The sequence below is a fragment of the Mus caroli genome, chromosome 3 (assembly GCF_900094665.2).
Source record: "Mus caroli chromosome 3, CAROLI_EIJ_v1.1, whole genome shotgun sequence".
NCBI classification, from domain to species: Eukaryota; Metazoa; Chordata; class Mammalia; order Rodentia; family Muridae; genus Mus; species Mus caroli.
In genome coordinates, this window is record NC_034572.1 from 129,573,493 (window position 1) to 129,593,467 (window position 19,975).

The window sequence follows — 19,975 nt, forward strand, 5'->3', positions numbered from 1 at the left end:
CCCTTCCCCACCAGCACTGCCATGAGGAGCCATCAATAGTGAAGAGCTACACTTCAGGATCTTTATCACATTTCAAAGAGTTCTCTTTGATGGCTTTCTGTCTAGGCTATTTCATTTGGGGTAGGGCTGGGTGAAGGTAGGGATTGTCACCAAAGCCTTCTCTGTCTCTCTTGCTCAACTGTGTGTCTACAGTCATTAATACAATGGCAGAAGTAGCTTCCTTGTCCTTTATACTCAATGGGCACACTGGGTTTCCACATGGTTTCTGGTGACAGCACAGAGCACATATATCTGTATGGACTGTAGCATCAGCACATGTCACGGAGTTCCACATGGTTTCTAGAGACCAGGAACATCAACACAGGCCTTTGTCCCTGCCCTGACCAAGGACACCATCACAGCCTTCAGTGGCAAAACCTCTCACAAACTTCAACCTGGCTTCAGTCTGCAGTGGGACCGTAAACCTTGAATCTTATTTATCTTATCTTACTTATTTTTTGATCAGGGTCTTTCACTGAACCTTGAGCTGCCCAACTGAATGACATTTGCCTAGTGAGCTACAGTGATTTGTCTGTCTCTGCCTCATGAGCACTAGCATGACAGGCACATGACTGTCATGCCTGACTTGTTACACAGTTGCAAGTGATACAAACTCAGGAGCTCATGCATGAGAGCCAAGCTCCTCAAGGAAAGATACAGGGTCGCTTTATTAGTAATAATCTAGATGTAATTAGTGACTGACAGGCTAGAGTAGTTAGGTTGATCTGTAATTTATAAGTCTCATTTAAAATGCAGCATAGGCCTGCAGGGGGTCAGTTTTCTTGAATAAAGTGGGTTAATAGAAAATGTGATATGAATCTTGTATGCTAGGTAAAATAGCCATTAGAACTCGGACAAGTTCTTGTAGATAAGAATATCACAGACAGCATGTATTAGGTTGTAAAGTGAAATCATTTCTTTGTGTAAATGCCTTTAATACAGGTAATATAATTATTTAAAATTAATTAGAAAGATACCACAATGGTTAAAAGCACATACGGCTCTTGCATATGACTTGGATTCAAGTCTCCAAACCCAAGTAGATGAATACCATCCATCAGTTTAGTTCCAGGGTATTCTAAACCCTCTTCGGATGTCTACAGGCACTTAGCATGATGGGATACACAAGCACGCACTCAGGTAATAAGAGAATGAAATTTTAATCTGGAATGCTAGGTAAAATACCTATGAATAACAATAAAATAATAAAGGAGAATTATTTTTATAGTCCAATGAATTAATGCACATAGGGGCACATAAATATTTTTTCTCTTAACTGCAGAGACCTTGAGTGTTTCATTTTGGTTTTTTTGTTGTTGTTGTTTTCATTTGGGGGGGCTTCACCCTTTAATGTTAAATGTACCTGCTAATAACCACAATGTTAGTGATACTCACAGAATCAGATAGGTTCACCAAAACAAATTCTGCCTTGTTCAACTATGGAGTAGTCGGGAATAAGACCTGGGTGTTTCATTAGTCTGCTTATTGCTGGGTTGATTCAGTTACAGTATTAAGCATAGCTTCTCTAGTTGGGTATAGCAGAGACTTCAGAGCACGAATAACTGTCCAGAGAGTATGAGACTATACAACAGAATGGAGTCAGTTGTCTGTTGTCCCTTTGAGTTGGATAGACCTTCAGGACCCAGACTAAGCAACTTGAGCACTATTCACCAGGGACTGTGTATAAACACCTAGCATCTCCAAATTTCTAAACAATTTCCTTTTGTGGGGGCAAGCATATTGTGGTCAACATGCTCCACAAAGAAACACATAGCCAAGGGGATCTCATGGTGGCCTTATACAAAGCAAGTTGTCAAATACTAGTAGGCTTGCTGTGGAGACTTTGTTGGTATTCATACACAGATTTGTATGCATAGAAACATATGTAGTATTGTTCTTTGTGGTGGTTTGAATGGGTATGGACCTCATAGACTCATGTGTTTGAATGCTTGACCATAGAGAGTGGCACTATTAAAAGATATGGCCATTGTTGGAGTGGGTGTGTGCTTTCTTAGCAGAAGTGTGTCACTACAGGGTGGGTTTCAAGGTCTCAGAAACTCAAGCTGTGCCCAGTGTGGCATTTCCCTCCTTTTACCTTCAGATCCAGAAGTCAAACTCTCAGCTCCTTCTCCAGCATCATGCTTGCTGGCATGTCACCACCTTTCCTTCCATGGTGACAATGGACTAAACCTCTGAAACAGTAAGCCAGCCCTTCTGACTCTAGTTTGTGTCAAATTAAGGAAAAGCAACCCCCTACAATTGCTATGCATCCCAAGGATTAGTATCTTTTCATGCTAGAAGACCTTAAACACTGCTAAAGCTCCACGAAAACTGTCTTAGAGTTTCTCTTTTGTGAGGAGACAGCATGATCACAGCTGTCATCTGGTAAGAGGTGATCTCAGCTGAGGAACTTCCTCCATCAGATTAGCTGGCAGGCAAGTCTCTAGGGACGCTTTCTTGATTAATAACTTATGTGGAGGGTTCAGTCCTTTCTGGGTGGTGCCACTGCTGGACAAACAGTCCCGCATGGCATAAGCAAGCATGCTAAGCAAACCAAAGGGAACAAGCCAGCAAGCAGCATTCTTCCATGTGTTGGCTTTAGTTCCTGCCTTGAACTTCTGCCTCAACTTCCTTAGGTGATGAACTCTAATGTAAGATGAATAAACCCTTTCTTCTGCAAGTCATAGTTGGTCATGGTGTTTATCACAGCAACAGAAAGCAACCCAAGACAGTAGTCATTGGATTCATAAGATGGAGGGTCATGTGTCATGGAGCCATTTGTAGCAGGGAGATTCTGATAAGGTTGATAGTTGGTCATATTTGGACAATGGGAGTCCTGGCCCTCACCATATTCATCTCAAGAAATAAAATCAAAATCTTATCAGATAGCTACCCTAGGCTACTACCCTGGTAATGTTAACTGCTGCATTATTCTATTGTACATACCTTCTATAGAGGTTCTAAAGGAAAAAGGACACACACAAACACACACACGGCAGTTTTGGGAAATTCATCTACCAGAGTCTCCCAAATTCTTTCTGCACTCTGTAGTCTTGGGGTTTCCTAGGTGTTCTGTACTTTCTGGCTATTTGGTGTTGTGTATCCCACTTGTTTCTGTGAATACCCACGTATTACATCATGATCATAAAGATCCACTGAGTGGATAACATGATGTCAACCCTGCAACTGCTCCCATGGTGTGGGTTTCTTTAGCACCTCTGGTGAGAGATGCCTTTATCCCTGCATCCATAGATCCTTTCTTATGATGTAGAGACACTCTTGAGAGGTTCTGTTAAGCAACATAAATTCTAGATTAGCTACAATTGACTGCATGGTGTTCTGCAAGGTGGATACAAAATGTCATAGGCTTCCTTTTGGTTTCAGAGGGAATACAGGAAGAAATGAAGACAGTGAGTGTGGGTAATCTGACTTATGTATGGATAGAACCTGGTCCTTCAGCACTGATATTAAAAACAAATGATTTGTTGACCACATACTTTATGCTGAGTTTTTGGCATGTTCTTCAGTAGCTCCCAATATAGGTATTTCACCTGGTATTTCCTACTTTGTATCCAGCTCACGGTAATAAAGGTTTGCTATGTTTACTTATTTCTGTAGGATGCTGCCTATTGTTGGGTGGAGTCGACAATGAAGGGCACTGATTGTTCTGGTCAAATGATATGACATTGACATGATCCACTATATAGTAGCAAAGCTTCTTCTTAGCCAGGAAAGTGGTGCCAGAATCTACACACGTTCTGGGACAGCCAGGCTTTCAATTTTGAATGAATGGGTTTGTTAAATATATATATCAAGAAAAAGTCAAAGAGCACTGAGTAGAAATTAAATAGGAGCAGCAGATAGAAAAGTACCACCATGCAACAGAGACACTGGAATAACAGAGAAAAGAGGAAAGATGGCATCATCAAGTTGTGGGCTTATAAACATCCATTTAAAAAGTACTGCAATTCCCACTGGGGATGCTGGCAGAAAGTCCTGATGTAGAGTCTTGGGTGGAGCAGAAAATTCCCTCAGGCGAGGCTTTCAAATAAAAGAGCAAGTAAGAATGATGAAAATATGATCAAATTGTGCACTTAAAATCATCTAGCAGAGAATACTAAGGAATCCTCCCTGAGAGCATCATGCTGGAGTTCCCGTCAAGAGTATGTGCTAGAACATTCTCTTTCCTGCTGAAGGCACTTTTATACAATGGAATTGACAATAGTAACCTTGGTTGGAAACTGTGTGCATGATACAGCAGTATTGTAAGTCTTGGGCTATTTTATGGCTAATCTTTCTTCTGGGTACAGAATTAGAGGGTTCTGGCAATGGGTCTTGGAGTACTGGAAATAAACTGTTGGAGTCTGGGACAGGAGATTCTTCCTTGCTTCCAGAGTCTGCTCTCATAAAGCTTAAACACTGTACAAAACTTTACCAATATAATGTACATTGCTGTGCAATAAACCAAGTTTCCCTTCCAAAGGTTTAGTATGCATCAAACACTATGAAATGTTAGTTCACCAGTTGTGATTGTGCCCACAGGTAATCACAAGTTTGAGGCCAACTTGGCTACACATCTTTTTTCTCTTCCTGTCTCAGACACTGCAGCATCCATGGACTAAACTGCAGACATGGCCAAGACCACCAACCACAGCATACACAACTAGTCCCACAAATGGCACAGGAATGACTTCAAGAAACCCAAGTCACAAAGATTTGAATCTCTTAAGGGAGTTGATCCCAAGTTCCTGAGGAACATGTGCTTTGCCAAGAATCAGAACTAGAAAGGATGAAGAAGGCCTGAAGAAGATGCAGGCCAACAATGCAAAGGCAGCGAGTGCACACACAGAGACCATCAAGGCCCTTATATGTGACTTCAACTGGATTTTTCATAAAGTAGACTCTGACATAGGACTCTGACTCTATGCCAAGTAATTTCTTATTTTGCACAGGGCTGATCCCAAGACACCCTGGAAGAAACTGAGGACTGGAAGAAGTCAAAGAAATTGTCATTAAAGGTATGTCAGTACTTGGCAGGAATCTGGGGCGCAATCCTCTGGGTTGTTCTGGGGAGAGTGCAGAGCAAGCACTAGATCATCTTCAGCAAGGACTAGAAGAGCAGGTGCCCTGACCTGCCCCCACCCATTTGGGAGTATTGGCTAGGGATTAGTTTCCCAAAACAGCTGGCAGCTGCTCTTTGCCAACAGATCAGAAAAACAGCCTTCGGGCCAAGGGTAACACGTCCTTGCTGTGGAGATGCAGGTAAACAAGGAGTGCTCAACAGATGTGGTCAGGGCAACAGAGGCAGCATTGTACAGCTGAACAGTGTCATTGCAGATGTGTGTGAACTTGTAAAATGTCTTGATTTATGGGACTTATGATTCAAGCTATATCACTGACTGTTCATTTCAGACTGTAAATTTAATAGTGCAGATATTAAAAAATATAGTATAATAGACTGTTTTAGACTAGGGAGAAAAGGAAAGGAAGAAGGGACATGAAAATTTCACCCTTGTTAATAATGGTTCAATGGCAGTATAAAGTACATTCATAAAAGTGCTGTATAAACCTCGAGTACTGTATAAATGTTCTCATTTTGAAAATGAAATAGAAATTGACTGAAGAGTGAAAGTCTAAAAAAAACAGCATTTTAAAATATGTGGCAAAACATAAAAAAATTAAGAATAAATCTTTTGACATATCAATGAAGGTAAGTGATGAAGGCTTAACTAATATTTAAAGTCAATGAAATATATTTGTGGGATGTACATAGACACACACTAAAGTTGAAGATGGTGTGGAATAATGCAAACTTCACCAGAGTAAAAAGAAGGTGACCCAACTGTGAAACAGCAACTTCAAGAAGGAAGAAAAAAATAACCGCAAACATGTCGGGAATGAAGAAAAAATGGTGATAGCAGAAGAAGTCAATGAAGTAAAAACAAAATTACAGAACAGAAACTTCTCCAATTTGAGAAGTTTCCCGCAGGAAAAAAAAAAAAAACTGGTAAAATTGATAGATTACTGGCAAGAGGATGCAAATAGAAACAGAACATAAATTACCCTCAGGCAATGGAGTAAAGATTGTGCCATTGGCAGGATAACTATATTAGAAAAAATATATATTTCCCAGGCAATATCACCAAGTTGGTAAAAGATGAATTCATTAGGGTGTTGGTGCATGGTCTCAGAGAAGGTGGTTAGGTTGGTGGAGTTTAGAAGAAACATGAAGCTAGCCCATAGGATGAGATTACTTTCATGGGAGAGGAGAGATAAGGTAGTAATATGTAAAATATGCAAATAGCTAAGCAGATGTCTCAGTTCAAAGTTGCCTCTTCTTGACTTCTGTTTCCCCCATGAGTACACTAGAAGGTGGAATTACAGGGAGCTTAGAAAACCTTTGAAATAGTCATATATATATATATATATATATATATTTGTATATGTGTCACAGTTTAACAGGGCAAAGGCACACACACTAATCCAACAGAACCTATAAAAGGCACCACAGAGATTTCTGCTCATCTCTGTGTTTTTTGATATTTTCTACTTCTTTTTTGGAGGGGTAGGGTGATACATAGTACTTCACTAGTAAATGAAAGGTGCCATTTTGATTGAATATGTTATATTCATGCTAATTCCTGCCAGAAAGGTGTCACAACTGTTAAGCATGATGTTATATTAAATTTGGCAAGTTTCTTTCTTCAGAAAACCTGAGAGAACATTTCTACCTGATCCATATGAGATCACATACATAGCCTACTGCGCTCGGCAGACTAATCTACACACATGCTGCCAAGCAGCTAACATAGGCATCTGTAATGCTGCAATGCAGTGGTATTAATGTATCTGCATGCCTCCAGACAGGAAAAGTACAATGAACATATAGTGCAAAGGAGGAAACTCTGTACTGGTAAAAGCATGGATTCGAGGAAAAGTCTTCCATCAATCGTCTAAGCTATCATCTCAAGAACTGAGAAAAGCAAGAGCAAAATAAACTCACAGCACATCCAAAGAAAGAATAATCGGTTATGGCATTTGCTCCCTGCAAGCCTAGTAATATTCATAGCAACCTTGCTTACACTCAGTGGCTGGATGGTTAATCAAAGTATATCAGCACCATAGCAAGAGTCCTATTCAGGAATAAATGGGGCCCATTATCTGGACAAGCAATTACTTGGATGAATTTCAAATGAATACTTGTGGTGAAGCCAAAAATCCCCAGAAGGTTATATGCTGTGTGATTCTAGTTACACAATGTTCTTAAAATGACAAAATCACCAAAAAAAGATAACATATTAGTGGCTACTACCATTTTAGGAGGCAAAGGAGGTGGGAAAGGTTAGGGAGGGATCAGAGGAGACGGGAGGGTGGGTAGTGTGAAAGCAAAGCATGGGGCATCCTAGAGGTGAGGAATTGCTCTTGACCCTGGTTTTATAGGTTATCCTGCTCTATAGTTTTGAAGGATGCTACAGCTGGTACATGTCACCACTCGGTTATGTCTGTAACTTCCTGCTAACATTAAATTATTTCAAAAATTTAAAAATAACATAGCTGATGTGGGGGTGTTGAGGGGTATAGTATACCTGTGTAGCACCTAGTATAAATCAAGCTTGCAGAAACGAAACCTTCTCTGGGTAGGTCAGTGGGTGAGATAAGAGGACTAAAACCAAGAAATCCAACCTGGCATTGCTGCACAACTTATAAAACCATGTTACACTTGGGCTACAATGAACTTAAAAAGAACTCTTTAAACAATCAGTTTACCTTATAATAATGTAGCTTTTATTACATTAGGAAATGTTAGAAGCTTTTAATTTTGACTCTTTTATAGTAAGACATAGCATCAAGCACACGTTAATACTATTTTACAAATATATTTTTATATCCCTTTTCTGATCCTAATTTTCTCCTACCCTCTTACGCTTGCTTTGTGTGTGACAGGCTTAGGCATAAGCATGCACCTCACCTTCAGTCTACTCAGAGTGAGGACCATGAATAACCAAGCCTTACACTGCCACACAGTTCCTCAGAAGCTGTCACCATAGGAGAGCAGAACCTCTTCGTTGGCTCATGAAGATTCTCGCCAAGGCTCCAAGGCTGTTTTAAACTTAATTTTAATATGCAGAAGTAAACTCTAAAATAACTATAACGTAGAAAACACATAGGAGGACACAGGGTCATTTACTGTCAGGTGAAGTACGCTGTACAACCAAAAGCGCTGTGCTGACTCACATGACGACACTGGAGTGTGTTTGCGCCAGTGTCACCCCAAACACTTCAGTAGTTGTCTTAGTTACTTGTCTATTACCACGACAGAACACCACGACCAAGGCAACTTATAAACAAAAGCATTTCATTCAGAAGCTCACACTACTAGAGGGTAGAGACCTTGGCCAGCATAGCAGTTAACATGGCAGTCGACAGGGAGGCATGGAGTTGGAGCAGTAGCTGAGTGCTCACATCAGATTCACAAGCATGGGGAACAGAAGAAGCCAACTGAGAATGGTGTGGGAATCTGAAACCTCCAAGCCAGGCACCAGCAGTGACATACCTCCTGTAACAAGGCCATGCCTTCAAATCCTTCACCAACTGGACATAAAGGAGCCTATGGGAGCCATTTTTATTCACACCACCAAAGAAATGTATCAGGATAGGACATGGCAATATCTCTAGGCATCAAGAACTCCCTAAGAGTCTTATGGGACCATTGGCATACCTGCGGTTAATCACTGAATGAACAGTAAGTAGCATGTGACTTTACCACTCTTGCATTTATTTGATTAGAAATATCTGAATCACGAACTGAGAGTTCACACTTTAAATTTGACTCAGGGTGTTTATAGAGCTAGGGCTAAAGACAAGGCTAAGATAGTTACCTAAGCACTGTATACTTGTTAGTGTTGTTGTAACAAGACATCCCATAAAATTTCATCTCTAGTTATTTTCACTAGCCTTAGAAAGTGTAAAATACAAAGGTGAATCTTAAGTGCACGGAAGAGTAACTTGTCTAGGGTTGAGTTATAAATAGGGAGAAATGAGATCATTCCAGTCTTGTATAGATTAGTGCCTCCTTGAATCATTCATCCATCTCTCAGCATCCGTTCTCCACACTTGGTCCCTGCCATTCAGAATTACATGTGCTCCAGATTTAAATAATCATTTCTAGTGAGGAGTTTCACTAAGAAATTAATGTCACTACCACATGTTTGTTGTTTAGGTGAAAGTTGTAAGTTATTAGAGGACCTGGCAGAGCCTTGCTCTGTGTACTGACACAACTGAATGAAGTACTTTAGCCTTTCAGTGCTGGATGACATGATCTGAATTGACTTGGCATAGTCTGTCTTGATAAAAGCTTTGTTTATAAGCACACAATGCTTAGATAATTACATTAGTCTTCACTGGAAAACTTACATGAAATACTTAAAGATATAATAATTTTTAAAATAATCTGTCTTCAGTTTCTCTAGATGTAGTTCTTGTTTCTAGCTCCACATGGACACATGGTTCACTCTCTTTCTTTTGACTAAGAACTTTCAACAGTCTGAAAGTTCATTTTGAACTGCTTGATTTCTGTCCTCCTTCAGCATGCAGGGCACGCAAGAATCCAGAACTGTGGATTTCAGCACACCTATTTTCCCTTACATGATAACATCTTAGTGTAATTTCTATTGAAAAGTAACTTCAAATAAAATAAGATGAATTTTCTGTCTGAATATATAATGCATGAATAGCTCTTTCAAAGAAATAATAAATAATAGATCAGCTCTCAGATATTTCTGCCATGTATTATTAATTAAAAAATAAAGATCAGATCTACACTGAAAAATGTATCATGGTGTCTAGTCTTCAATATCTCTTAACAGCAGGGATTAAATTTTATAGTCAATGAAGTGGCCTTTGTCATATTCATGAAGGCTCAAAGTCTTTGCATGTTAGAATGTTACATTGCTTTTTGCTTTGAGAGAGTATATATATATATATATATATATATATATATATATACATATATATTCTCTCTCTCTTTCTCTCTTTCTCTCTCTCTCTCTCAAAGCTTGCAAATTCTGATAACATTCAACTCACCATGTCTTGTAAAACTCCTACAATAAGCTGAAACCCTAATTGAGACACAAAGTCAAGCCACGAGATACCAAAGAGGGGAATGAAGTTCACCGAAGGACTTTACATCTACATCTGGAGAAATAAGCCCTATGTTTTCCAAGACATAGAAGAATTTTTCATGAAGCCACGGGCCCTGTGAAGTTATCTGAGCATCATAATTAGTGACCATGATATGCTTGGTGACCAGTGGTGAGAAAAACTTCCTGTGAGCATGAAGGTGGCATTTCTGATCCCGTGGAGGCGGCCTAATCACTGGGCTACTCTTCTGCCCTCACCCATGGGCATGGCGACCACTCTGTGTCCAGGGATTTCTCTCACCCATGGTGTGTTTGGGATTGCCAGCTGTGTCTCTTCTCACAAACTTTTTCTTATAAAATCTACTTGCACCAACTACTCACCATAGCTGTTAAATCCTCTCTTCATTTCTCTTCCCGGTTCTTTTCTTATCTTTCTAGAATGTGAAGTTGGCTTCAATTTCCTATTTTACATATGCAGACAAATGCCATTGTATTTATATGTCATCACATAGTTGCAGATTTTACCTATAAGAAAGGTAAATGACTCCGCAAAGCCAAAAAATACAATGAAATAGCCAGGAAAAAAAATTCTGAAAACATACGTTTGGATTTGAGTTTTGTCTCAGGTCCTTCTTCATGGTGCAGATGTTTCTAGAAAGAAGTTGAGTTGAGGGCACTTAAGAATTTAAGATTCCAACAGTTCACATTCTGGAAGTTAAAAAAAATTCCAAGTAAGCATAAAAGATCTCAAATCAGAGTATAATGGGGTGCAAGAATTTGTCTTTGCCAGTTTAAAATGTACATCATATTAACAAGTTGGTGTTGTGCTGCTTCTGAGATATGGAACAATATTATAGTGTAAATGAAAATTCATGGTCATGTGCCATGGTTCAAACCAAGTTTAAAAGCATTCATTCAACACACAAATGATACATTAATGCAAGGCACTGCAAACTGTGATCTTAGCCAAACATGCCTTAATCCGGAGCGCCACAAAACCACGATATATAAAAGGTTAGATAACAAATCTGTATTTAAAGTTTTAATGAAAGAGGGAGTGTTTGTCAGTTTCAGCAAAGAGTTTTCAAGTCACCCTGGTATCCAAGTTGGTCAGTAGGGGTGGGAGAGAAGGGGTGATAAACAAGTATACATGGTGGGTGTTATCAGCCAGACTACAGGTTGGGCAAGCATGACTTGTTTCCTCATAGCTAAATGGAAACATAGTCACATGGATACATGGCAGGAATGCTTGGAAGTTTCAATTAAGTGTGTAGTCAAGATGATGGGGTAGTTAAGTGAAAAGTAGTGATCTTTGTCAGAACTTCAACAAATAGGATCTTGTTTTTCTTTATTTAAAATATATTCACATTGTCCTGAAGGGAGATAACTCTAATTCCCACCGAGACAAATTTTCAGGTCATGATATAAACTTCATTACATTCTTGTAGAATTTTTGGACTCATAATGACAGAGTATGGAGGATGGATATTATGCAGTTCTCAAGACAATGATGAACCACACACATGGGTCATGTCCTCAAATCTGTAATATATATAAGATATATATGTAAGATATAGACATGTAAGATATATACATGTAAGATATATACATATAAGATATATACATGTAAGATATATGTGTAAGATATATATATATATATATATATATATACACACACACACATATATTTCAGAAGAGGCTTTGTAAATCATGCAGGTATCGAAAACAGAAGAAGCCCAGAGTGAGTAAAGTCCTGTATGAATGTATGCTTTGACATGGGCCCAGCAAGGTCACAGACACCCCAGGACCTTAGCCACAAGAGAAATGGCAAAACCTTCCCTCCTAGGGAATGGAAATGTTGATAGTGTGTGCAGAAAATGTCTGCGATTTTTTTCTACCTTGGATAGTTACAGCCTGAAGTACTCCCCTACAGAGACCTCCCTTACCAACATTAATTAAACCTGTCTCTTTGTTCAACTGTTCATAATAACCCTGATTTCATTTTTATCTATAAAAGTGGGGGGGGGGGGTTGCTCCCATTTTCAAGAATAATGAATAATTTATTATTTCCAGAAAAATCAGCTTTATTTGACAGGTGGAGCTTCCATACAGACAGACGAGTTTCCTTCTGTTTCCCCCCTTTAGTTCAATAAAAGGTTATTTCTCTTATGATAATAAATTATATATAATAATTAAAATTATGAAACAGTTATGAAAACCATTGGTCAGATTTATATTTATAAAGTCTGGTCTATATTTTTTGTTTGGTAATTTTGGAGAACGTATTATATTATCTGTCCTGTCTTGGTGGGTTTCAAATTCTTTACCTAAATTATTGTCTATCGTAACTTGCATTACTAACCCTAAACCATCTTCTTAGACCTAAAAACATTTCCCTAAATCCTAAACAACTTACGCTTAAATGTGAATGTATAATAACCTAGTCTTCAATCCCATCATAGACATTAGAAGGAATAAATATTACCTGAGTATGTAAGAGGTGTAGGCAAGCAGCTTCCAAAACTATAGAAATGACAGAGAAAGCTGGCTTCCTAGACAGCCCTCCAAAATTGTCTCTATAATGTTGGAGCATCTATATTCATCTTTCTGGTCCAGCATATCTGTCAAATGTTTTGTGAAGCAGGAATTATGAAGAACTTTCCTAATTTGTCCTTGCACAGGAACACCTCCCTGTGTTGCATTTGTCTATTTTGAATAGCATTCTGACTGCAGTTAAGACATGGGAATCCCTCCCTCCCCAGTGGCAACTTGACATATATGAAGCAAACTCCCTAAGGAGATTCCTCTGTTACCAGAAGCACACCTGTCTTGTTGTAAAAGAAAGCCCCGAAATCAATAAAATAGTTTTAAATGCCATATTCTATAGATCTCTGAGGTTTATGAAGGCATCTATCTATAGTATGTCTGAATAGGCAAAAGTTGTTTGTTTTTAGCTAGTTACTATCTGTTCAATCTAGGAAACATATTTCTGTCATAAACATACAATGATTTCAATAAACTAGGTTAGTATCTAACATAACCATGACTTTCATTAACAAGCTATTAAGTTGTATTACTTTATTATCCTAAAGAGTTTGTGATAGCACCATTGCATGGCAAAGGAAAGAAAGAACAGGGAGATGTGCATATGGAAAGGTCTCATGTAAAGCATGTGGCTATAACTACTGGAGGCTGACAGGTTTGTGCAGCAAAGCAAAGGTAAACATGATTTGGGTGGTGATCATGTTCTCAGCTAAAAAAATTAACCATCAAGACAGTGAAAAATCTCTGAGCCCTTCTTCCCTGTACCTTTATTTGTTTGTGTGTTTGTTGAACTCATGGCTCTTTGATCTACATCTGAGAAAATCCCTATTGTAGATCTCATAGCTGCTTTCCTCCATGGACAAAGCATACAGCCACAGTCCTGGGGCTGCCTGGAACCCAGGCATCATTCCTCACTTTGCTTCTCAGGGGCAGACTTGGCTTCACCTTGCTTTCTTTCTCTGTTTTTTTTTTTTTTTTTGGTCCAGGACCAAAGCTTTTGTTTCAATTCTAGGAAATACTAGGCATGAGACTCAAGCTCTTCTTCACGAGTCTGTTTTGCTTGGGATACAGTGGTTTCAGTGTAGTTCCATGGTTAAATGAATCCACCCACCCACCTGAGAGCCCACAGGTTTGTCCCAGAGAAGAAGCTTATTTCAAGTTCTATAGTCACTCTTTCAGCTTTTTTAAACTAACAAGTAAAAGTTACATATTTATGGTAAACAGCTTGATGGTTCAGTATGTATATACATTGTGAGATGCTTGCCACAAGGTAATATGCATTAACTCATCTTCTGTGTTTCTTTTATAGGAAGAACACTTAATGTCTACTATCTTAACAGTCTTCGAGTGTATATAATAATGTTAACTGAAGTTACACTCTGCAACAGATCTCTCAAATGAGTCCTCTGTGTTTCTGAATGTTAATACACTTTGACTACACTCTTCAGTTGCCCAAGCCCTTGGTGACCGTGCTTTTCTTCTAAAGGTCAATGACAATCTATAAACAACTGTGGTATTCAGTAACTGTCTTTCTCTGTATGAATGAAAATACATAACTAATCTAAGTTCTCATCAGTATAGGAGAAAGGGAATGTCAAAGAGTGCATACGTAATGGAAAGCTATTTAGCCTTTAAAAAGGTAAATATTATCCTTTACGGAAATATGAATGAAACTGAAGAACATATTAAGTCCCTCTCAATCTGTATCATCCATACACTTTTAGAAAATCTGAAATTAATTTTCTTTATATGACCAATTTTGAAGTTGGATAAAAAACATTTTCCCTATAATTTCATCTCTTATTAGAAGTTGATGACAGAATTATACATGATGAGTTCAACCTTGAAAACTAGGATCAACAAAATATTCATTGTGCCAATCATCTTCCTGAACTTTCCTGAAGTTTCTGAGGACATAAAATTTAAAGTTGTTTGAAAACAAGCTATAAGGCTATACATATTACACCTTTTTGGGTTTTGTAAGCATTTTTCTCTATGTAGAATTGAAGAATCCTGTCATTCAAGAGCTCAACAGAAACCTGTCATACAGACTACTGAAATTATGGGACTGTTTCAGGGATTCTTTTCAGTTTTTCCTCAAAATTTTTATTGAATAGATGTTGTGGCAGAGTCATATTTTGTAACACATGCTGGCCTGGAATTTACTACCCAGCTCAAGATAGCCTCAAACTCATGGTTATTCTCCTGAAAGACCATGGTCACAAATCCAAGAATGCTTAAGCCATGTTCTAGGGGCTATCATATCCCACTGAGAATTAAAAGGCATAGCTGGCAAAATGATTGTGTGGTCAAATCCACGTGAAGCAGGATTTCTATTAAGGCAGTCTTTCAGAGGCATGTATATTAGCATTTGAAAGTCACCAACTATTTTTCTATTCGTGAAAGTACAAAATTTGAAATCAATTTATCTTGCCTCTATGTGCTATGTAAAAAGTTATTGGTTTTGTGGAAAATTGATCCCATGGATTTGCCGTGATTTGAAAGCACAGTGATCCAGGCTGAGGAGGCCCCGTTAGTTGCATGACGCAGCCAAGTACACTTGTGCGTCCAACAATGCTGCATAGCCGGACATATGACGGATTGATATTTTGCAACCTGGTGGAGAAAATCCCTGCAGTGTATGGGTTCCATGACTGGGTCATGCATCCTAGGTCAGTTGTCATTTATGCTCCTTGCACTTTTTTCCCATTTATATCCTAATGCAAAAATGATTTTTCTTCTGAAAAAGTAGACTATGGCTTTATTTGCCTAGCAATGCACAATTTTGTTTCTAGAGCTGATTTTTATAGTTGTGAATAACTAATGGTTAAAACCAAGAGATATACATGATCTCATGATCTCCTCTTGCTCCAATGCTTGCTCCATCTTGGCTGGGCCCCCAGCCCAGTGAGCTGTGCCTCCTATATTCAGGGCAGGTCTTTTCTCCTTTAGGCCATTGACCTGAGTGCCAATCTCTGTAAATGCCCACACAAACACACCTAAAATGTGCTTTGCAATATTCCATGTGTTTGTATAGTCAAGTTGGCTACTAGGGTTTCCCACCATAGGAAGAGAATGGAGCAAATGAAATAGCAGAGCAAATGAAATAGATAGTTATAGCTAACCATACTGTAATGTGGAGAAATGCAAGTCAGAAAGGTAAGTTAAGAGTGCAGGTTCAAGCACAGCGCAGAGTGGGTACCCTGGGCCCATTTCATCATGTCTACCCAGATGGGAAATGAGCCTCACTGGGGAACCAGGTGGAAGTCTTGCCATTCTGGGCCAGGGATTCTCATCCTTAGCACTATTGACAGTTTAAGGGAGATGATAACTGCTGGTGATGGCTTGTATGTAGTCAGATGCTAAACTGTGCTTGGGGCCACTAGCTACTGAATACCAACAGTAGATTTCTCTTCCAGGTTGAATCATCTTATGCTTTTAGCTGTCAAGAATTCACTGGGAAACAAAATATCTCCTGGATGATGACTGCTGTATACCAACCAAGAAGTGTTAAAAATGTAAACAGTGGCTCAGAAGCTAGTTCATGTGGGAGAGTGAATAACTAGTTGTGTGCACAAGCCTTGCTTCAATTCCCAACACTGAAAAAAAAGAATATACTAAAAATACATCAGCTCTTTGTATGCATCTACTAAGGTGTTATCTGAGTGGGTATCATTGTTCAGTTTATTAGCTGCATGGCCAAGGTCATATTTGTTGATATCTCTCTGGTTTTATTTCCTTATTTATAGAGGAAAGAAGGAGTGGTTGTGTTTAAATTGAAGGTTGAAGATGATATATATAACCCTTCTAAAGCACATAATCAATTATTGCTTGGAACATAATGTTTTATTAATAATTTTAATTAATTATTATTACTATTCATTACAATTCTCTAGTGCTGTCTGACAGACAACTCATTCTTTCTAGTCTACTAGACAGTTGCTTCTCTGTATTAATTAAAACAATGATCACTTTCTAGTGGAGTCTTCTGTAATTTGGTAGGCTTAATCCCAGAGCTTTATATAGTCAGAGTCCCCATTCTTTCTGTGCTGATACCCTGAAAAGCTGAAAAGTCAGTTAATCAAAAGGGAATATTTGCCAGGTATGAGGGAAATCTCTGGGAAGCCATTATTTTAGATTTCTCTGGGTACAGGTAGTTTTGTTCTTGTTTTCACCGTTTCAACAAGTTATTGTTTAATAATATATGTAGCAATTCTAGTTATAGGAACAACAGCCATGACCTTCTCTCCTGCAGTTAAATGAAATTGTGCAGGCACATCCATGACAGGAAAATGTGTTGCTAAAGTTTATCTGATCTCCCCCAGAGCACCAATGGAACCATGAATAGTAACTTGCATGAATGATTTTATCCATAGTCCTACATAAAAGTTGGGTTTGTTCTCAGACCAGAATATGTTGAAATCCATGTGACTGGGTGTGAAATAAGTGCCTGTGTGATTTTGTAAGGGAGAACACTGAAATGAACAACATGGAGATGTGAGAAAATAGAAAATAAAGGTACCACTGACAGTTCTGCTCATGACCATCTCTCCAGAGCTGTGATAGCACACATGGTTAAAAAAAAAACAAAAAAACAAACAAAAAAAACAAACAAAAAACAAAAACAAAAACAAAACAGTCCAACTTTCAATATTGACATGATAGGGACCTTTAGAAGCTAAAGAAATTGCTTTTGTTAAAGGATATTTACCCATTTTTTTTCCTAAAGCTAACAGGAACGGAGATGCCTGGGCTCATTGATGGCATCCACCAATGGTCATCAGCCTTTCTAGATTAGGATGCATCTTCTGCTAAGATGTCAGAGAGTTCTTTAGGTGAAATAAACTGTTCAGAAGGAGAAAATTCAGTCTCCAGCCTTGCTAGGATCCTTCCACACTAGAAGATACTAGAAGCAGCAAACCAGCATCATTATCTTCCTTATTTTTTCACATTTGTCCGAAGTTCATTCACCACCTCACAAGTAGTGAATGAGAATCATTAAATGTATTTATATCAGTAAGTTCATTAAATAATTCACACCATGAAGTTCCAGCACTCCCTTGCTGCCAAGGGGATCCTTTAGTAATATCTTTCAGATGGAGAACCCAGATCCAGATATCACCGAGTCCACGGAAGAAATTAATTCTTAAAATTCTGTTTCTCTAGGACAACCCATAGTACTTCAAGCTGGATTACACAGAATTGACCAAGGGAACATACCTAAATATATATCTCCACATTAAACGGGCTCACCTGATATGGTTCAGGTAGTGTGTGTAAGAGTTTACGAGTTGCTTAATCCATCCATGTAGCTGAATGTTTCAGTGGTCCCAGTCTGGTGCTGTAGGCCTGGATGATTCGTAGAGAGCTATTGATCTTCTGTGTCTGAAGGAAACATGAAGAAGTTGATAGTAATATAGTGGGGAAAAAAATCCATAGTAACATGATACATGGTCATGCCAGCAAGACTGAGGACAAGCAGGCAAAATGCAGAGCTTCCTCTTCCATATTCTTTTATCTGGGTTGTCACCAGAAGGCATGGCCCACATCTAGTGAGAATCTTGTCACTTCAAATAATCTGACCAAGAAAATCACTTGGAGGAGGAGGAATGGGGCCCTTATATTTCAGTTGATATTAAATGTAGGCAAGTCGACAGCCAAAATCAACCATCTCTTGGCATTTTGTTTCTCATAGCTGTGCACCACTCCTCAAAGTTTCTAAGCAAAGAAGAGCAATATGTGTCACAGACACCACCTCTGTTGATTTGTCCCTGCACAATGTACTTACTCCCTCTGCATGATCCCTATAAGTGCAACATAGGCAGTGTTACCTGCTCCACAATCCTAGTTACATGACTGTAACATACTTATGCTCCTGAAACAGTGAGGTGCCATTCAGCTCCTCCATACATCATTCATTATGCAGGTTTCCATCAAGGTTTAAATAGAATGAACTAATAGACAAATGAATATCCCTGATGGAAAAGGAAGTAGTATCATTTAAAACTATAGGCACATCCCTTGCTTAAGGCAAAAATGACGTTTTTTGTCACATGTGGGGCAACTCCAGCTTTGGATGAAAAAGACTGTGAAATATTGTAAACAAATATCAAAGTTGTTGGGAATATTGAGCTATCTGGGTGTTATAAAGTGAGCATTAAAAACTAAAAAACTAGTCACAACAATTAATGAAAAAGAGGCCATGGATTGGAAAGAGAGAAAGGAGGGGTACATGGGAGGGTTGGAAAGAGATAATTATAATCTCAAAAAAAATTAAACCAAAAGAGAATAAAACAAGACAAAGCAACAGCAACCTGGTTCACTTCCGCACACAGCCCAAGCTTTCCTGTGGGGGGTGGGGGGGTGGGGGGGAGTGCAGGGCAGCACAACCTATGCTCACTTTATCTGACAGTAGAGTCTTACTCCAAGGAGTTGTCTTTCCAAATTCTAGTTATGTAGAATAATCTTAGGGGAAAATGTCTACACTTCAAAATTAAATGGACCTAAGCTGGACCTAAGCACCAGAAATTTGACATTTGAAAAAAACCTAAAACTTCATTATTTTTTTTTCTCATAGGTCATCCTGAGTGAGGTAACTCAGACCCAAAGGATATGAATGCTGTGTACTCACTGGTAAGTGGATATGAGCAAAAAACAAAAGTATAGAATACCAGGATAAAATCTACAGAAACCCAGGATAAAATCTACAGAACTCAAGAAGGTTAATAAGCCAAAGGACACAAGTGAGGATGCTTCAATCTCACTTGGGAGGGAGAAGAAAGCAGAGGGCACAGGAAGGGGGGGGGACTAAGGCGGGAGAGGGGATGGGGAGGGAAAAGAGGAAGGATGAAACAGTAATTGTGTTTCAAGTGATATACTCCCCAAAGTCCAGAAATTAATACACACACTCATACACACATGCACATCATATACACATTACACACACTATACACACCACATACAGACTACACATATACACACAAACTACACACACAAACACATACCTATACCATATAAAATACACAACACACACACATACAATTCACACACACACAGTACACACTCCCCAATTAAGATTGTCACTGAAAAATGTCAGTCCCACTGGCTGACCTAATTTGAAGGCATTTTCAGCGCTTAAAGTAAAATGTGACAAGAACAAACTTTTTACATTTTTAATTTTCTTAAAACAAAGTCAGTGGTAACTCTTTCTTCTTTTTTTTTTTTTTTTTTTTTTTTTTTGAGACAGGGTTTCT